The sequence below is a fragment of the Papio anubis genome, chromosome 1, assembly GCF_008728515.1.
Source record: "Papio anubis isolate 15944 chromosome 1, Panubis1.0, whole genome shotgun sequence".
Lineage (NCBI taxonomy): Eukaryota > Metazoa > Chordata > Mammalia > Primates > Cercopithecidae > Papio > Papio anubis.
In genome coordinates, this window is record NC_044976.1 from 39,343,385 (window position 1) to 39,362,451 (window position 19,067).

The 19,067-nt window shown below is 41.7% G+C and overlaps 1 protein-coding gene and 1 pseudogene across 19 annotated transcripts in view; both read right to left on the reverse strand.

Moving 5' to 3' along the window:
- The window catches only part of SCMH1 (Scm polycomb group protein homolog 1), a 225,002-nt gene that overhangs the window by 56,327 nt on the left and 149,608 nt on the right, over positions 1-19,067 (reverse strand). The gene's annotated exons all lie outside the window — the stretch shown is intronic.
- LOC108586635 lies at positions 3,429-5,065 on the reverse strand (annotated as a pseudogene). Its single transcript, XR_001904143.3, has one exon. The product of XR_001904143.3 is annotated as a tricarboxylate transport protein, mitochondrial pseudogene (transcript).

The following is a 19,067-nucleotide window of genomic DNA, read 5'->3' on the forward strand; positions in this document are numbered from 1 at the left end:
TTTTGTTTTCTTTTAGTACTTTGAATGTCATCCCACTGCCTTCTGGTCTTGTTTCTGATCATAAGTAAGCCAGTAGTCATGTTGAGTATCTCATTTATATGATGAATCATTTTTCTCTTGCTGTTTTCAAGGTTTTCTCTTTGTTCTTGGCTTCTGACAATTTGACTATGGGGTAGCTCTCTGAGACATGTTTAATAATTTTTTTTTTTTTAATTTCTATAGGCTATTGGGGAACAGGTGGTGTTTGGTTACATAAGTTAAGTTCTTTAGTGGTGATTTACAATGTTTTGGTGCAACCATTACCCAAGCAGTATATGCTGCACTGTATTTGTACAATCTTTTATCCCTCATCCTCTTCCTACCCTTTACCCCTGAGTCTCCAAAGTCCATTGTGTTATTCTTATGCCTTTGCATCCTCATAGCTTAGCTCCCACTTATAAGTGAGAAATGATGTCTAGTTTTCCATTCCTGAGTTACTCCACTCAGAGTAATAGTCTCCAATCTCATCCAGGTCTCTGCAAATGCCATTAATTCCATTTTATGGCTGAGTAGTATTCCATCGTGTGTGTGTATGTGTATATATATATATCACAGTTTTTTTTTTTTTAGATAGAGTCTTGCTCTGACACCAGGCTGGAGTGCAGTGGCGTGATCTTGGCTCATGGCAACCTCCACCTCCTGGGTTCAAGCGATTCTCCTGCCTCGGCCTCCCGAGTAGCTGGGACTACAGGTGTGTGCCACCATGCCTGGCTAATTTTTTGTATTTTTAGTAGAGATGGGGTTTCACCATATTAGCCAGGATGGTCTTGATCTCCTGACCTCGTGATCCACCTGCCTCGGCCTCCCAAGTGCTGGGATTACAGGCGTGAGCCACGGTGCCCGGCCCTATATCACAGTTTCTTTATTCGCTCATTGATTGATGGGCATTTGGGTTGGTTCCACGTTTTTGCAACTTTGAACTGTGTTGCTATAAACATGTGTGTGCCAGTATCTTTCTTGTATAATGACTTCTATTCCTCTGGGTAGATATCCAGTAGTGGGATTGCTGCATTAAATGGTAGTTCTACTTATAGTTCTTTAAGGAATCTCCACACTGTTTTCCATAGTGGTTGTACTAGTTTACATTCCCACCAGCAGTGTAGAAGTGTTCCCTGTTCACTGCATCCATGCCAACATCTACTATTTTTTGATTATGGCCATTCTTGCAGGAGTAAGGTGGTATCGCATTGTAGTTTTGATTTGCATTTCCCTGATCATTAGTGATGTTGAACATTTTTTCATGTATTTGTTGCCTATTTGTATATCTTCTTTTGAGAATTGTGTATTTATGTCCTTAGCCCACTTTTTGATGGTATTGTTTGCTTTTTTCTTTTTGATTTGAGTTCACTGTGGATTTTGGATATTAGTCCTCTGTCAGATGTACAGATTGTGAAGATTTTTTCCCACTCTGTGGGTTGTCTGTTTACTCTGCTGACTGTTCCTTTTGCCATGCAAAAGCTTGTTAGTTTAAGAAGTCCCAGCAATTTATCTTTGTTTTTATTGCATTGGCTTTTGGTTCTTAGTCATGAACTTCCTGCCTAAGCCAATGTCTAGAAGGGGTTTTCGAATGTTATCTTCTAAAATTTTCATAGTTTCAGGTCTTAGATTTAAGTCCTTAATCCATTTTGAGTTGATTTTTGTATAAGGTGAGAGATGAGGATCTGGTTTCATTCTCCTACATGTGGCTAGCCAATTATCCCAGCACCATATGTTGAAAAGGGTGTCCTTTCCCCATTTTATGTTTTTGTTTGCTTTGTCAAAGATCAGTTGGCTCTAAGTATTTGGATTTATTTCTGGGTTCCCTATTCTGTTCCATTGGTCTATGTCCCTATTTTTATACCAGTACCATGCTGTTTTGGTGACTATGGCCTTATAGTATAGTTTGAAATTAGGTAATGTAATGCCTCCAGATTTGTTATTTTTGCTTAGTCTTGCTTGGATATGTGGGCTCTTTTTTGGTTCCATATGAATTTTAGAAGTGTTTTTTCTAATTCTGCGAAGAATGATGGTGGTATTTTGATGGGAATTGCATTGGGTATTTGTAGATTGCTTTTGGCAGTATGGTCATTTTCACAATATTGACTCTACCCATCCATCAGCATGGGATGTGTTTCCATTTGTGTCGTCAATGATTTCTTTCAGCAGTGCTTTGTAGTTTTCCTTGTAGAGGTCTTTCACCTCCTTGTTAGGTATAGTCCTAAGTATTTTATTTTATTTTGCAGCTATTGTAAAAGGGGTTGGTACTTGATTTGATTCTCAACTTGGTCGCTGTTGGTGTACAGAAGAGCTACTGATTTGTGTACATTAATTTTGTACCTGGAAACTTTGCTGAATTCTTTTATCAGTTGTAGGAGCTTTCTGGAGGAGTCTTTAGGGTTTTTGAGGTAAACGATCCTATAGTCAGTAAACAGTGACAGTCTGACTTCCTCTTTACTGATATGGATGCCCTTTATTGCTTTCTCTTGTCTGATTGCTCTGCCTAGGACTTCCAGTGCTATGTTGAAGAGAAGTGGTGAGAGTGGGCATCCTTTTCTTGTTTCAGTTCTCAGCGGGAATGTTTTCAACTTTTCCCTATTCAGTATTATGTTGGCTGTGGGCTTGTCATAGATGGCTTTTATTACATACATCGCTTGTATGCCAATTTTGCTGGGAGTTTTAATCATAAAAAGATACTAGATTTGTCAAATGCTTTTCCTGCATCTATTGAGATGATCATGTGATTTTTGCTAATTCTGTTTATGTGGCGTATCACATTTATTGACTCACATATGTTAAACCATCCCTGCATTACTGTTATGAAATCTACTTGATCATGGTGGACTATCTTTTTGATATGTTGTTGGATTTGGTTAGCTAGTGCTTTGTTAAGAATTTTAGCATTTATGTTCATCAGGGATACTAGTTGGTCTGTAGTTTTCTTTTTTAGTTATATCCTTTCCTGGTTTTGGTATTAGGATGATTTTGGCTTCACAGAATGAATTAGGGAGGGTTCCCTCTTTTTCTATCTTGTGGAGTAGTGTCAATAGGATTCACACCAATTCTGAACATCTGGTAGAATTCTGCTGTGAATCCGTCTGGTCGTGGACTTTTTTTGGCTGGTAATTTTTAAATTACCATTTTAATCTTGCTGCTTGTTACTGGTCTGTTCAGGGTACCTAATTCTTCCTGATTTAAGCTTGGAGGGTTGTATCTACCCAGGAATTTATCCATCTCTTCTAGGTTTTCTAGTTTATGTATGTAAAGGTGTTCATAGTAGCCTTGAGTGATCTTTTGTATTTCTGTGATGTCAGCTGTAATATCTCCCGTTTTGTTTCTTACTGAACTTATTTGGATTTTCTCTCTTCTTGCTAATGGTCTATCAATTTTATTTATCTTTTCAAACAACCAGCTTTTTGTTTCATTTATTTATTTATTTTTTTGCAACACAATCTGGTTTATTCTGCCTTGGCAGGGTGGTCCTGAGAGTGGCGGATGCCACCCTGTCCTGGGCTGAGGGAGGCCCCAAGGGCCAGTTAAGGCCAATAGTGGGAGAAGTCGGGGGCTGCAGCCCCTGGAATGTGGTGAAGCCAGGTCGAGGCCTGGAGGCAGTTGTGGTATGCTGGGGCAGGGTGAAAGGCAGTGGACTGGGACCAGGCCAGTGATATAGGGCTGAGGACCTAGGCCACATGGTCACATGACACAGAACATGAAACACAGGCACAGGGCTCACAGTAAGCACATGGACAAGTGGGCACAGGGTCACAGGCCAGATGCACACCCAGCCATGGCTGGGCCAGACATTGGGACACAGTGGTGGTGTCACACAGAGACCACAGGGAGGATACGGCACTATGGAACACATGGATTTGACAGTCACAATGCAGAGACCAGGCCACAGAGCTTGAGGGACATGGCAAGGGGCCTTTTGGCACTACTGCACTGAAATCATGTGAGACAAGGGTGGTGGGGCACTCTGGAGGTGCCTGGGGTGGTTCCTTTGAGGGCCTCTAGGCTTAGTATGTCTTCCACACTTTGTTGAGCAGTTTTACCACCTCATCATAGATGATAAACACTATGGCCACATTCAGGACAACCCAGCCCAGGCAGGAACAATGCCCTTGTAGAATGCCTTGAGCCCTCCTTCCTCAGGATCTGCAAGCCACAGTCCCATGTGTTCCAGTATTTGTGCACCTCCAGGCCCTGCATCTGGGTCTTAATCACGTCCAGAGGAGTGTTTCCAAAGACACTGGCTGCACCCACAATAGCTCTGAAGACCCCAGTGATCAGCAGGTTCATGGGCTTGTTGAGGTTGTTCCCTCGGTACCAGTTGCACAGGGAGATCATGACAAAGAAGCAGATAGCCTGGTTCGAGCCCTGCTTCAGCATGGTGGCCGTGAGGTCCTGGTACGTTCTCTTCAGCCCTTGTTCCCACACAATCTCCCTAACCGCATGGAAGAATCCTGTGTACTTGGGGTTTGGGGAGGTCTGGTTGTGGTTGAACTTCACCTTGATGGTCTCCGTGGGGCACACGACTTCCATGGCCCCTGGCCATGCTGGCTCCTGGGCCACAGAGCAGCTCGTGCGTGCTGTCCAGCTGTCCCTGGGCATCCTGCATGTGGTTGCTGAGGAACGCAAACATTCCAAACCTGACGGCTGCCTTGGGGATGGAGCTGCAGAGGTGGGAGCTGAGGCCACAGTATAGGCCCAGGGCACCATGGCTGTGGACCATCTGCTACACGCAATCCCCAGTGCCCCAGTACTGTGGCAGGTGCAAGTGTTCATCCAGATGCAGCTGCATCTTCACGTATTGGTGGGGAAGGTGATGCAGATGTCAATGCCGCCCGCCAGGCCAACTGCCAGGATCGCCTCCCCTGGGTGTGTCAGTTTGGCCTTCCCGGACACAGGCTCAGCGGCCACCAGAGCACGCAGGGTGTGGCCATGGCGGGTGGGAGGTAGGGGCTCATTTATCTTTTGTACAGTTTATTTTGTTTCAACTTGATTTAGTTCTACTCTGATCTTGGTTATTTCCTTTCTTCTGCTGGGTTTGGGTTTGTTCTTGTTTCTCTAGTTCCTTGAGGTATGACCTTAGATTGTCTGTGCTCTTTCAGACTTTTTGCTGTAGGCGTTTAGGGCTATGAACTTTCCTCTTAGCATCACCTTTGCTGTGTCCAGAGGTTTTGACAGGTTGTGTCACTATTGTCATTCAGTTCGAAGAATTATTTAATTTTCATCTTGATTTCATTTTTAACTCAATAATCATTCAAGAGCAGGTTATTGAATTTCCATGTATTTGTGTGGTTTTGAAGGTTCCTTTTGGAATTGATTTCCTGTTTTATTTAACTGTGGTCTGCGAGAGTGCCTGATATAATTTCAATTTTCTTAAATTTATTGAGGCTCGTTTTGTGGCCTCCCATATGCTCTATCTTGGAGAAAGTTCCATGTGCTGTATTCTGTGGCTATTGGATGGAATGTTCCATATATATTTGTTAAATCCATTTGTTTCAGGGTATAGTTTAAATCCATTGTTTCTTTCTTGACTTTCTGTCTTGATGACCTGTCTAGTGCTGTCAGTGGAGTACTGAAGTCCCCCACTATTACTGTATTGCTGTCTATCTTATTTCTTAGATCTATTAGTATTAGGCTGTTTTCACGCTGCTGATAAAGACATACCCAAGACTGGGAAGATAAAGAGGTTTAATTGGACTCACAGATCCTCATGGCTGGGGAGGCCTCAGAATCGTGGTGGAGGCGAAAGGCACTTCTTACATGGTGGCGCAAGAGAAAATGAGGAAGATGCAAAAGCGAAAACCCCTGATAAAACCATTAGATCTTGTGAGACTTATTCACTACCACAAGAACAGTATGGGGAAACCGCCCCCATGATTCAAATTATCTCCCACTGGGCCCCTCCCACAACACACGGGAATTATGGGAGTATAATTCAGGATGAGATTTGGGTGGGGACACAGATCCAAACTATATCATCCCACCCGAGGCCCTCCAAATCTCATGTCCTCACATTTCAAAACCAATCATGCCTTCCCAACAATCCCCCAAAGGCTTATCTCATTTCAGCATTAACCCAAAAGTCCACAGTCCAAAGTCTCATCTGAGACAAGGCAAGTCCATTCCACCTATGAGCCTATAAAATCAACAGCAAGCTAGTTACTTACTAGATACAATGGGGTACAGGTATTGGATAAACACAGCCATTCCAAATGGGAGAAACTGACCAAAACAAAGGGGTTACGGGGCCAATGCAAGTCTGAAATCCAGCAGGGCAGTCAAATTTTAAAGCTCCAAAATGATCTCCTTTGACTCCAGGTCTCACATCCAGGTCATGCTGATGCAAGAGGTGGGTTCCCATGGTCTTGAGCAGCTCCACCTCTATAGTTTTGCAGGGTACAGCCTCCCTCCCAGCTGCGTTCATGGGCTGGCATTGAGTGTCTGTGTCTTTTCCAGGCAAACAGTGCGAGCTGTCGGTGGATCTACCATTCTGGAGTCTGAAGGACAGTGGCCCTCTTCTCACAGCTCCACTAGGCGGTACCCCAGTAGGGACTCTGTGGCAGCTCTGACCCCAGATTTCTCTTCTGCACTTCTCTAGCAGAAGTTATCTATGAGTGCCCCACCCCTGCAGCAAACTTCTGTGTGGGCATTCAGGTGTTTCCATACATCTTCTGAAATCTAGGTGGAGGTTCCCATACCCCGATTCTTGACTTTTCTGTACTTGCAGGCTCAACACCATGTGGAAGCTGCCAAAGCTTGGGGCTTGCACTTCTGAAGTCATGGCTTGAGCTCTACATTGGCTCCTTTCAGCCATGGCTGGAGCAGCTAACACAGGGCACCAAGTCCCTAGGCTGCACACAGCATGGGGACCCTGGGCTTGGGCCGGGAAACCATTTTCTCCTAGGCCTCTGGGCCTGTGAAGGGGAGGGGCTGGGATGAAGGGAGGGGAGGGGCTGGGATGGGAGGGGCTGTTTTAAAGACCTCTGACATGGCCTGGAGACATTTTCCCCATTGTCTTGGGGATTAACATTTGGCTTCTCGTTACTTATGCAAATTTCTGCAGCAAGCTTGAATTTCCCCTCGAAAATGGGTTTTTCTTTTCTATCACATTGTCAAGCTGCAAATTTTCCAAACTTTTATGCTCTTCTTCCTTTATAAAGTGGAATGCCTTTAACAGCACCCGTCACCTCTTTTTTTTTTTTGGAGACAGAGTCTTGCTCTGTCACCCGGGCTGGATTGCAATGGCATGATCTTGGATCACTGCAACCTCTGCCTCCTGGATTCAAGTGATTCTCCTGCCTCAGCCTCCCAAGTAGCTGGGACTACAGGCACGTGCCACCACGTCCAGCTTTGTATTTTTATTAGAGACAGGGTTTCACCATATCTGAGACCACCATATTGGCCAAGCTGGTCTCAAACCCCTGACCTTGTGGTCCGCCCGTCTCAGCCTCCCCAAAGTGCTGGGATTACAGGAGCAAGTCACTGTGCCCAGCCTCCAGGTCACCTCTTCCAAAGTGCTGGGATTACAGGCATAAGCCACTGTGCCCGGCCTCCAGGTCACCTCTTGGAATGCTTTGCCGCTTAGAAATTTTTCCACCAGATACCCTAAATCATCTCTCTCAAGTTCAAATTTCCACAAATCTCTAGGGCAGGGGCAAATTGCTGCCAGTCTCTTTGCTAAAACATAACAAGAGTCACCTTTGCTCCAGTTCCCAACAAGTTTCTCATTTTTATCTGAGACCACCTCAGCCTGGACCTTATTGTCCATATTGCTATCAGGTTTTTGGTCAAAGCCATTTAACAAGTTCTAGGAAGTTCCAAAATTCCCCACATTTTCCTGTCTTCTTCTGAGCCCTTCAAACTGTTCCAATCGCTGCCTGTTACCCAGTTCCAAAGTTGCTTCCATATTTTTGGGTATCTTTTCAGCAGCACCCCACACTACTGGTGCCAATTTACTGTATTAGTCCATCTTCACAGTGGTGATAAAGACATACCCGAGACTGGGAAGAAAAAGAGGTTTACCGGCACTGACAGTTCCACATGGCTGGGGAGGCCTCAGAATCATGGTGGGAAGCGAAAGGCACTTATTACATGGCAGCAGCAAGAGAAAATAAGGAAGATGCAAAAGTGGAAACCACTGATAAAATCATCAGCTCTTGTGAGACTTGTTCACTACCATGAGAACAATATGGCGGAACCACCCCATGATTCAAATTATCTCCCACCAGGTCCCTCCCACAACATGTGGGAGTTATGGGAGTATAATTAAAGATGAGATTTGGGTGGAGGATATAGCCAAACCATATTAATTAGTAATTGTTTTATAAATTTGGAAGCTCCAAGTGTTAGGTACATGTATGTTTAGGATTATGATATTTTCCTGTTGGACAAGGCCTTTTATCATTATATAATGTCCCTCTTTGTCTTTTTAAACTGCTGTTGCTTTAAAGTTTGTTTTGTCTGATATGAGAATAGCTACTCCTGCTTGCTTTTGATGTCCATTTGCATGAAATGCCTTTTACAACCCTTTTACCTTAAGTTTGTTCAAGTCCTTATGTGTTAGGTGGGTCTCTTGAGGGCAGCAGATGTTTGGTTGGTGAATTCTTATCCATTCTGCAATTCTGTATATTTTAAGTAGAGCATTTAGGCCATTTACATTCAATGTTAGTATTGAAATGTGAGGTACTATTCCATTGATAGTGCTATTTGTTGCCTGTATACCTTAGCTGTTTTGTTTTTATTTTTTAAATTGTATTTTTGTTTTATAGGTCCTGTGAGATTTGTGCTTTAAAGAGGTTGTTTTGATGTGTTTCCAGGATTTGTTTCAAGATTTAGAGCTCCTTTTAGCATTCTTGTAGTGGTGGCTTGGTAATGGCAAATTCTCTCAGCATTTGTTTGTCTGAAAAAGACTGCATCTTTCCTTCATATATGAAGCTTAGTTTCACTGGATACACAGTTCTTGGCTGATAATTGTTTTGTTTGAGGAGGCTGAAGATAGGGCCCCAATCCCTTCTAACTTGTAGGGTTTCTGCTGAGAAATCTGCTGTTAATCTGATAGGTTCTCCTTTATAGGTTACCTGGTGCTTTTGTTTCACAGCTTTTAAGATTCTTTCCTTCATCCTAACTGTAGATAACATGATGACAATGTGCGTAGGTGATGATCGTTTTGCGATGAATTTCCAAGGTGTTCTTTGTGCTTCTTGTACTTGGCTGCCTAAGTCTCTAGCAAGGCTGGGAAAGTTTTCCTTGATTATTCCCCCAAATATGTTTTCCAAAATTTTAGATTTCTCTTCTTCCTCAGGAACTCCAATTATTCTTAGGTTTGGTCATTTAACATAATCCTAGACTTCTTGGAGGCCTTGTTCATATTTTCTTTTTTCTCTTTGTTGGACCGGGTGAATTCGAAGACCTTGTCTTTGAGCTCTAAATTTCTTTCTTCTACTTGTTCAATTCGATTGCTGAGACTTCCCAGAGCATTTTGCATTTCTATAAGTGTGTCCATTGCTTACCCAAGTTTTGATTGTTTTTTCTTTATCTATTTCCTTGAATATTTATCCCTTCACTTTTTGTATCATTTTTTGGATTTCCTTGTATTGGGCTTTGCCTTTCTCTGGTGCCTCCCTGATTATCTTAATAACTAACCTCCTGGATTCTTTTTCAGGTAAATCAGGGATTTCTTCTTGGTTTGGGTCCATTGCTGGTGAGCTAGTGTGATTTTTTGGGGGTGTTAAAGAACCTTGTTTTGTCAAATTACCAGAGTTGGTTTTCTGGTTCCTTCTCATTTGGGTAGGCTGTTAGAGGGAAGGTCTAGGGCTAAAGACTGTTGTTCAGATTATTTTGTCCCATGGAGTGTTCCCTTGTATGTAGTAATACCCCCCTTTTCCTATGTATGTGGCTTCCTGAGAGCCAAGCTGTAGTGATTGTTGTCTCTCTTCTAGATCTAGTCACCCAGCAAGTCTACCAGGCTCTGGGCTGGTACTGAGCGTTGTCTGCACAGTCCAGTGATGAGAACCATCTGAGGGTCCGTCAGCCATGGATACCAGCACAGTATTTGGGTTGTCTCCCAGGTCCTGCAGGAGCAATCCATTTCCTTCAGTGCATCTGTGGGTCCTCTCACAGGTTTCTGATTTATTACTGCAGTTGTTCTGGAGCAAAAATTCATGATGCGAGCCTCCATATGCTGCTCTGTCCATCTGAGTTGAAGTGCAATCTAGTCCTGCCTCCTGCCCACCATGATCCCCCCCTCCACCACCAGGTCTCTCTCTTGACATGTGGGGATTACAATTTGAGATGAGATTTGGGTGCAAACACAAAGCCAAAACATATCAGATATCAAATATGGAGATGTTAATTAGGCAGCTGTATATATGAGCCTGGAATTCAAGGGAGAAGCTGGGACTGAAGACAAACAGAGAATTATCAGTATATAACTGGTATGTAAAGCCATCAGGCTAGATGAGAGCTCCTGGAGTTTGAGGACATAGTCAAGAAAAAAGTTGTTCTTGAGATGTCTTACCATTCAGAAGTTGTAGAGAAGAGGATGATTCAGTAAAGGAGACTAAAAGGTGGCTCATAAATCCAGAAGAAAAAAAGAGTATGAGATCCTCGAAGTCAAGTGAAAAAAGTGTTTGAAGAAAGGTGGAAAGGCAGCATTTCAACTAAATGATCAAAGGTGACATTACCCAAAATGGGACATACTGACATGTATCTCCTGATGTGATATACCAAGAATAGCATAGCTTTTTAATTAAAAACTTTTTTTTTTGGAGACAAGGTCTTGCAGTGTTGCTCAGGCTAGAGTGTACTGGCAAGAACATAGCTCACTGCAACTTCTGAACTCTTGGGCTCAAGCAATGCTCCTGCCTCAGCCTCCCAAGCAGCAGGGACTACGACTGTGTGCCACTATGCCTAGCTAATTAAATTTTTTTTTTTTTTCCAGAGATGGGGGTCTCGCTTTGTTGCCCAGGCTGGTCTTAAATTCCTGGATTCAAGCAATCCTCCTCCTGCCTCGGTCTCCCAAAGTGCTGAGATTACAGGCATAAGCCACCATGCCCAGCTGAGAATACCATATTAGTTATGTTGTACCTCTGTCAAAAATCAATAATCCTGAATCAGACAAACCAAAATTCAGGCACATTTAATATAACAACTGGCCTGTTGTGCTTCAAAAGTGTCAGTATCATGAAAAATAAAAAAGAGGAACTTTCCAGATTCAGAAGACTAAAATAACACAACTAATGCAACATATAATCTGTATTGGAGTCTGAAGTTAAAAAAAAATTACTTTGAAATTAGAATAATTGGTAAAATCTGAATAGTATTAGGTAATATGTGATGTCCAAGTGTTTGAGTTCAGAAAGACTCTCACACATTATCTAATAAATCTGAAGATGTATACAACCTATGACTTAGTAATTCCAATCTTAGGTGTAAACTCCAAAGAAATTCTTGCACATGTACACCACAGTATGTGTAAAAGAATGCTCATAGCAATGTTATTTGTAGTAACTGGAAACTTGGAATGACCCATATGTTCACTGTTGATAAAATAGATTTTTAATGGCTGGGCATGGTGGCTCACATCTGTAATCTGAGCACTTTGGGAGGCCGAGGTGGGTCTATCACCTGAGGCCAGGAGTTCGAGACCAGCCTGACCAATATAGTGAAACCCCATCTCTACTAAAAATACAAAAATTAGCCGGGTGTGTTGGCAAGTGCTTGTAGTCCTAGCTACTTGGGAGGCTGAGACAAGAGAATTGCTTGAAACTGGGAGGTGGAAGTTGCAGTGAGCCGAGGTCGCGCCACTGTACTCCAGCCTGGGTGACAGAGCAAGACTCTGTCTCAAAAAAAAACAAAAGATTTTTAAAATGTTGTATAGTAACCTGCTCTCAGAGTGTGTTCTGGGTACTCCTGGGGGTCCTCAAAGTCCTTCTCAGGGTCTATAAGGTCAAAACTATGCACCTAATGATAATAGAACATTGTTTGCCTTTTCCACATTCATTCTCTTATAGTGGAGTTTTCCAGAAGCTACATGTAATGGCATCACTCTAACAAATAATGGGATGTACACTTGTATATATATTTTTTACTTGAAATATACTTATTCATTACTACTTTTTTTTTTTTTTTTTACAAAAAAGTTTTTTGCATACTTTGAGACAGGGTCTTGCTCTGTCATCCGGGCTAGAGTGTAGTGGTGTGATCACAGCTCATTGCAGCCTCAACCTCCTGGCTCAAGTGAACCTCCTGGGCTCAAATGAACCTCCTGACTCAGCATCCCGAGTAGCGGGGACTACAGTTGCATGCCACCATGCCAGGCTAATTTACAGGGTCTCACTATGTTGTTAAGGCTGGTCTCAAACTCCTGGCCTCAAGTGATCCTCCCACCTTGGTCTCCCAAAGTGTGAGGATTACAGGCATGAGCCACCTCACCCAGCCTGCACACTTTGTTGGTACCTAAACAGGCATATATTTAATGTATACAATTTGACGAGTTTGGACATATGCAAAGCGTTCCACTGTGGTTTGTTTTTTTTTTTTTTTTTTTTTTTGGTGTGTGTGGGGTAAGAATACCTCATCTGCTCTCTTGACAACAATTTACATGGACAATATCATATTGTTAACTATAGGCACTATGTTGTACAGCAGATCTCTAGAAATTACTCACCTTGCAAAACTGAAACTATATCCATTAACAACTTCCTATCCACCCTGCCTCCACTCACGGCAACCACCATTCTATTCTCTGCTTCTATGAATTTGACCATTTTAGATAGCTCATGTTAAGTGGAATCATGCAGTGTTTTTTTTTTGACTGGCTTATTTTCCAGGTTCATCCATGTTGTCACAAATGATAGGATTTCTTTCTTTAATAAGGCTAAGTAACATTCCATTGTATATATATGCCACATTTTCTTAATCCATTTATCTGACAATGGATATTTGCCTTGTTTCCATGGAATGAATGCTTGTATATTCCTGCTCTAAAAAGTTCTAAATTTTTTTTTATTTTATTTTTGAGTTGGGGGTCTTGTTCTGTTGCCCAGGCTAGAGTGCAGTAGCATGATCATAGCTCGGTGAAATCTTGACTTCCTGGGCTCAAGTGATCCTCCTGCATCAGCCTCCCAAATAGTTGGACTACAAGCGTCCACCACCATTCTTGGCTGATTTTCAGTTTTTTTTTGAGAGATGGGGTCTTGCTATGTTGCCCAGGGTGGTCTTAAACTCTTGGCTTCAAGTGATTCTCCCAACTTGGTCTCCCAAAGTGCTACAATTACAGGTATGAACCACTATGCCTGACTCTAAGTTTTATTTTCCAATATGGTGAGATAAATATATACATATATATATATATATATATCTCCCACATAAATAAAAGCTCTTTGAAGTCTTTAAAGACGTAAAAGCTTCCTGAGACTAGAAGGTTTGAGAACCACTGACCTACAATTATAATCACTTCCTTGTCCTTCTCTTTTTCCAACACACTTGCCTAGAAAAAACCCCAACCCTCGTTAAAGTCAACTCTTTTTTTTTTTTTTTTTTGAGACGGAGTCTCGCTCTGTCGCCCAGGCTGGAGTGCAGTGGCCGGATCTCAGCTCACTGCAAGCTCTGCCTCCCGGGTTAACGCCATTCTCCTGCCTCAGCCTCCCAAGTAGCTGGGACTACAGGCGCCCGCCACCTCGCCCAGCTAGTTTTTTGTATTTTTTAGAAATTCAACTCTTTACCTATTCCACACCCAAGCCTAAGATGCTGAATGGTTTTACTTTAAGTTGATTATTATAAACCCCAAGACTGCCCATATTTCTCTAGTAACCTACCACAGATCTAAGCTGGGTAGGGAGATAAGTGATTCACTTTGGAATTCCTGCCATCACACGACAAGGCACTAAATTCTTACCCAGTCAGATATAAGAGAAGAACAGAACAGTGCTTTACTTGAGTCGTTTAACAGTCAGAAAATAGTTTTTCTTCTCTTTTTCCTTAAGGCTAGACATAAAACTCCATAGTGCCAACTGGCGAAGAGGTTGCCCTCTCTGGCTTGAAAGATCTGGACAGAAGAAACCAACCAATTATACTGAACAGTTCTAAAAAATCAGCTTACAAATGTCATGTGTGAGTAGCTAGCACTGAGATTAGACTTCATGCTAATTTAAAAGCTGCTTAATAAATGGATTTTCTTAAGCTATCCTGAGGGACTCCAGGATTTGGACGTTCTTTTTATCAGGAAGCCCTGCCCTGCCACAATCTAATCTAATTATCCTAGTTGGAAAAAAAACTGGGGTGATGTCAGGAGACCAGGGATCTAATTTTAATTCAGACTCTTATGATGTGACCCTGAGTTTGTTATTTAAACACAATCTTTTCTTATTTTTCCAAATGTAAATAATTAAGTTAATGACTGCCTTACTTAAGAGAAAGATGAAGGATAGGAATATTGTCCAACACATTTCGATGCTACTGAGGTTGACAGAATTAGACCCTTAATCAATAAAAATACTTTAGACAAAATTCTTGTACATCTGTGGTTTCATTTGACCTTCAGGACAATCTTGTGAAGGGTGACATTTATCACGTCCTTTGACAAATGAGGAAAGTGAGACTGAGAGAAGTAAAAGTGGCAGAGCCAGGCATGATTCTAGTCTTTGGAGTCTTCATTGTACACACTCTAGCAAATAGCCTAGGTGGAAGGAATAAACCTTTCTGGATTGGCAGGAGCCCAGGAAGTGGCAATTTATGTGTTAATTAATCTGACTACATCAATTTAAGATTAAATAAATGCTAAGCATCAAGGTTTGCCAAGTGTCTAAAGTGAAAAAAACCTCAACATGATTCTTGCCCTAGAGGAATACAATCTTGAGAAGGTTGGGGGTAGATATTTGTAAAATCAATCATGATTCAGTGGGTATGGACTGGGGTAGGAAAGGTACAAGATAAGCCTAGAACACCCTGGTCAGAAAGTAATGGGATACTCAAAGAGCAATGAGGCTATGTCAAAAGGATGCAGAAGCCAATTTTAAGAAGCTTCTACTGTCCAAATCTTGGACAATTTGAGCAGAAAAATAATGACAGAAACAAATTATAACTCACTTAATAAAATAAGAATCCATGAGTCCATACTCATGTAACTGAGTGAATAAACAGGGAAGAAGAGAAATCTCTTGCTTACAGTAGAATTCCAATTAATGAACATGTAAGGAATGAGGACATTAGGAAATAATTTGTCAATAACTGATGCAGGCAAGCCTCATCAAAGAATGGTGAAACTACTGGGTCAAAGTTTGACGAGAAACAGGACATTTATAGTTTCAAAGTTCTCCACAAGATAATTAATGACAAAGAAAAAAATAGTAACACTACAGTGAAGACACCTGACACACACAGCCTGAACCAAGTAATTAAGGTTACTATCTGCAGTAATGAGACAAGTAGGTATCATGTACCTCCAATATGATGCTTTGAGAAGAACGTCATGACCTGTACCACCTGAATCAAATAATAACATAACATCAGACAAACCCAGATTGAGAGCTAATCTATAACTGGACAAATATTTATAAAGATATATTAAAGTTATCAAACATAAGGAAAAACAGAAGAATGATTTCAGACTAAAGGAGACTAAAGAGATATGATGATTAAATGCAACTTGTGATGCAAAATTTTCTTTTCCTAAAAGATATTATTGGGTCAATTGGCAAAATACAAGTAAGTTTCATAGATTAGCCCCTGGTAAAATATCAATATTAATTTTCTGGTTTTAATAACTGTGTAAGGTATACAGAATAGGTTTTCATATTATATAAATATTACTCTTTTGATTTTTAAAATTATTATTTTTTAACATGGGGTCTCACTATATTTTCCAGGCTGGTTTTGAACTCCTGGGCTCAAGTGATCCTCCTGCCTTGGCCTCTAGAAGTGCTAGGATTACAGGCGCGAGCCACTGCACCTGGCCCAATTTTCTGATTTTGAAAATAGTACTATGCCTGTAAGAGAAGGCCCTGGTTTTTAGAAATACATACTAAAGTCGGTTGACTATGGTGGCACAGATCTGTAATCCCAGCTCTTAGGGAGGCTGAGGTGGGTGGATTACCTGAGGTCAGGAGTTTGAGACCAGCCTGACCAACATGGCGAAACTCCATCTCTACTAAAAATACAAAAATTAGCTGGGCGTGGTGGCAGGCTTCTGTAATCCCAGCTACTCAGGAGGCTGAGACAGGAGAATCGTTTGAACTCAGGAAGTGGAGGAGGATGCAGTGAGCTGAGATCATGCCACTGCACTCCAGCGCAACAAGAGTGAAATTCTGTCACACCACCACCACTACCACCACCACCACCACCACCACCACAAAGAAAAATAAGAAATACTAAAGTCTTTAGTAGTAAAGGGATATTATGTTTAAAAAATGCAAATTGTGTGTGTGTGTGTGTGTTTTTGTTTTTTTGGTTTTTTTTTTTGCAGACAGGGTCTGGCTCTGTTGCCCAGGCTGGAGTAGAGTGGCACAATCTCAGCTCACTGCAACCTCTGCCTCCTACCTCAGCCTCCCAAGTAGCTGGGACTACAGGTGCATGCCACCATGCCCGGCTAATTTTTGCATTTTTTGTAGAGATGGGTTTCACCATGTTTCTCAGGCTGGTTCTGAACTCCTGAGCTCAAGTGATCTGCCTGCCTTGGCCTCCCAAAGTGCTGGGATTATAGGTGGTGAGCCACCATGCCGGGCCAGGGAATTCTTTATATTACTGTTGCAACTTTTCTGTAAAGCTGAAATTATGTCAAAACAAAAACTCTTTAAAAAGATTCATTGGGCATAGTGTCCAAATGTGCATATATACAGGGTTATAAGAACCCAGAGGAGGGAATGACTAACTCCGCAAGGGAAGGAGAAGAGATAAGGGAGATAGGCAAGTGGGACTTATCAGGGAAGATTCCAGAGTAAGTGGCATTTTAACTAATCTTTGAAGAATAAATAGGCTTTTCATTAGGAAGAGGACAAGGATAGAGGGTAGGTAACGGTACTTTAGACAGAGGAAGCAGCATGGAGAGAGGCATGGGGTTGCAAAAAGTATGGTTATATGACGACTTGTGCATAGTGCTGTGTGGTTTCAGTCCATAAGAAGGAGAAGCAAGTGGGGTTAGAAAGAAATGCTATAGCCAGCTTGAGAAGAGTCCACATGATATTTAAGGAATTTTTTAGCTCTAACACACAAAGACTGCCGCGATACACAAAGTGGATCCTACAGCCCTATAGATGGAAAAGGTAATGGTGAGGTCCATTGTAAAGGCAGAAGCACATCTAAGGCAGATAGTAGCACAGAAAGATGTGTAGAACTGGTCTCCCACCCCTGACAAATTTCTTCTGATTTGTGCATTTATGTATTTATCTAATCCTTATTGCCTTGGCCATACAGTGACCAATAAGGCCACGAAAAGGAAGATATCAACTGTTAAGACCAAGAATGGAGGGAGAAGATAGTTTGCACATAGGTGTCCCCAGTGATGGAGTTAATTTTGCTTAAAAGGAACTGACATTTATTGGGCACATTCTATGAAAGAAGTGTCATACTACATGCAACGGCAGTATGGATAATCATCACTGCCACTAAAATGTACTAGGTTGCATAAAAAGCAGTTTATATTGGCAGCTAAGGGAATGGTTTAAGTCATGCCTATGAAGCATGTATTATCTCTATTTAACAGATGAGGAAATGGGAATTTGAGTAAGTTGGCCACAGTCACATAGTAAAGAGGCAGGGCTGGAATATACATCTAGGATGTCTTACTCTAAAGTCTTTGCTCTTTCCATCATACCATACAGCTTTTCTCTTACTAATTCAAGATTCATTCATTCACTCATTTGTTTACTCATTCATCCAACAATCATTCTGTACTGAGAATATATTATGTGGTAGGTCCTACTGCATACACTACAGTTCAATATTAATTTTCAGTGGAAATAAAAGTTTCTGCTGGGCTGGGGCTGGCTTGATAAGCAGGAATCAGGCACGTGAGGATTTAGGGCAGAGTACTCTAGGCAGAGGAAATAGCAGGTATAAAGGTCTTAAGGAAATAATGAACTTGACTTGTTTAAGAATCAGAAAGCCAGAGAGATTGCATCTGGGTAAATAAAGGAAATAATGGTAAAAGATAGAATCAGAAAAGTAGATGTGGTCAGATCATGCAGGGCCTTCTGTGTCATGGTAAAGAAATGCTCTAATTACTATTGAAAAATATCAGCCTAGATGCTCTGTGGATGAAGAATGGATAATAGAGAGGTAAGAATGGAAGCAGAGACATCAGTTAAAAGGCTAACTGTAGAAGTCCATCCAAGAGATGATGGTGGGCTGAGATTAAAGTGATGATAGCCATGAGGGTACAAAGAAGTAGATGAATACAAGGCACATTTTATAAGCAGAGCTGATGGCACTGCAAACCTCGATGAAAGAGAGGGAGGGAAAGTGCAATTCAGGGTGAATTTTACTGGTCATTACTATGACAGGGAAAATGACAAGAACTATAGGTTTTGGAGGAGGCAGTTTAGGAATCAAAAATCTATTTTAGCTATCTTATGTTCTAAATGACCTTTAGATATCTAGAGATGACAGGTAGTCAAATAAATGAGTCCAGAGTTCCACAGAAAGTTCAAGGATAGAGATATAATCCTGGTAGTCATTAGTATGTAGACAGTATATAAAGACATAGCACCAGACTTAGAGAAACTCTGTGTACAGTAGAATAGGAGAAGGCCTGGGACTCAGCCCTGGAGCACTCCAACAACTAGAGGCTGAGAAGTGGAGAATGCCAGCCAGAGGAGACAGAGTTAAGAATTGAAAATGTAGAAACTGTCATGTTCTAGAAGCCAAGAGGTGGTGATGTTTTAAGAAGGAAATAGTGATCAGTTGTACTGAAAAGTTACTGAGAGGCTGAGCAAGATGAAGGCAGAAAAGTTCTGTCAACAGGAAAGTCAAATGTGTTCTTACTAAGAGCAGCTTCACTGGAACAGTGGGGGTTGAAGAATAACTCAAGAAAGCTGAGAAAATAATAG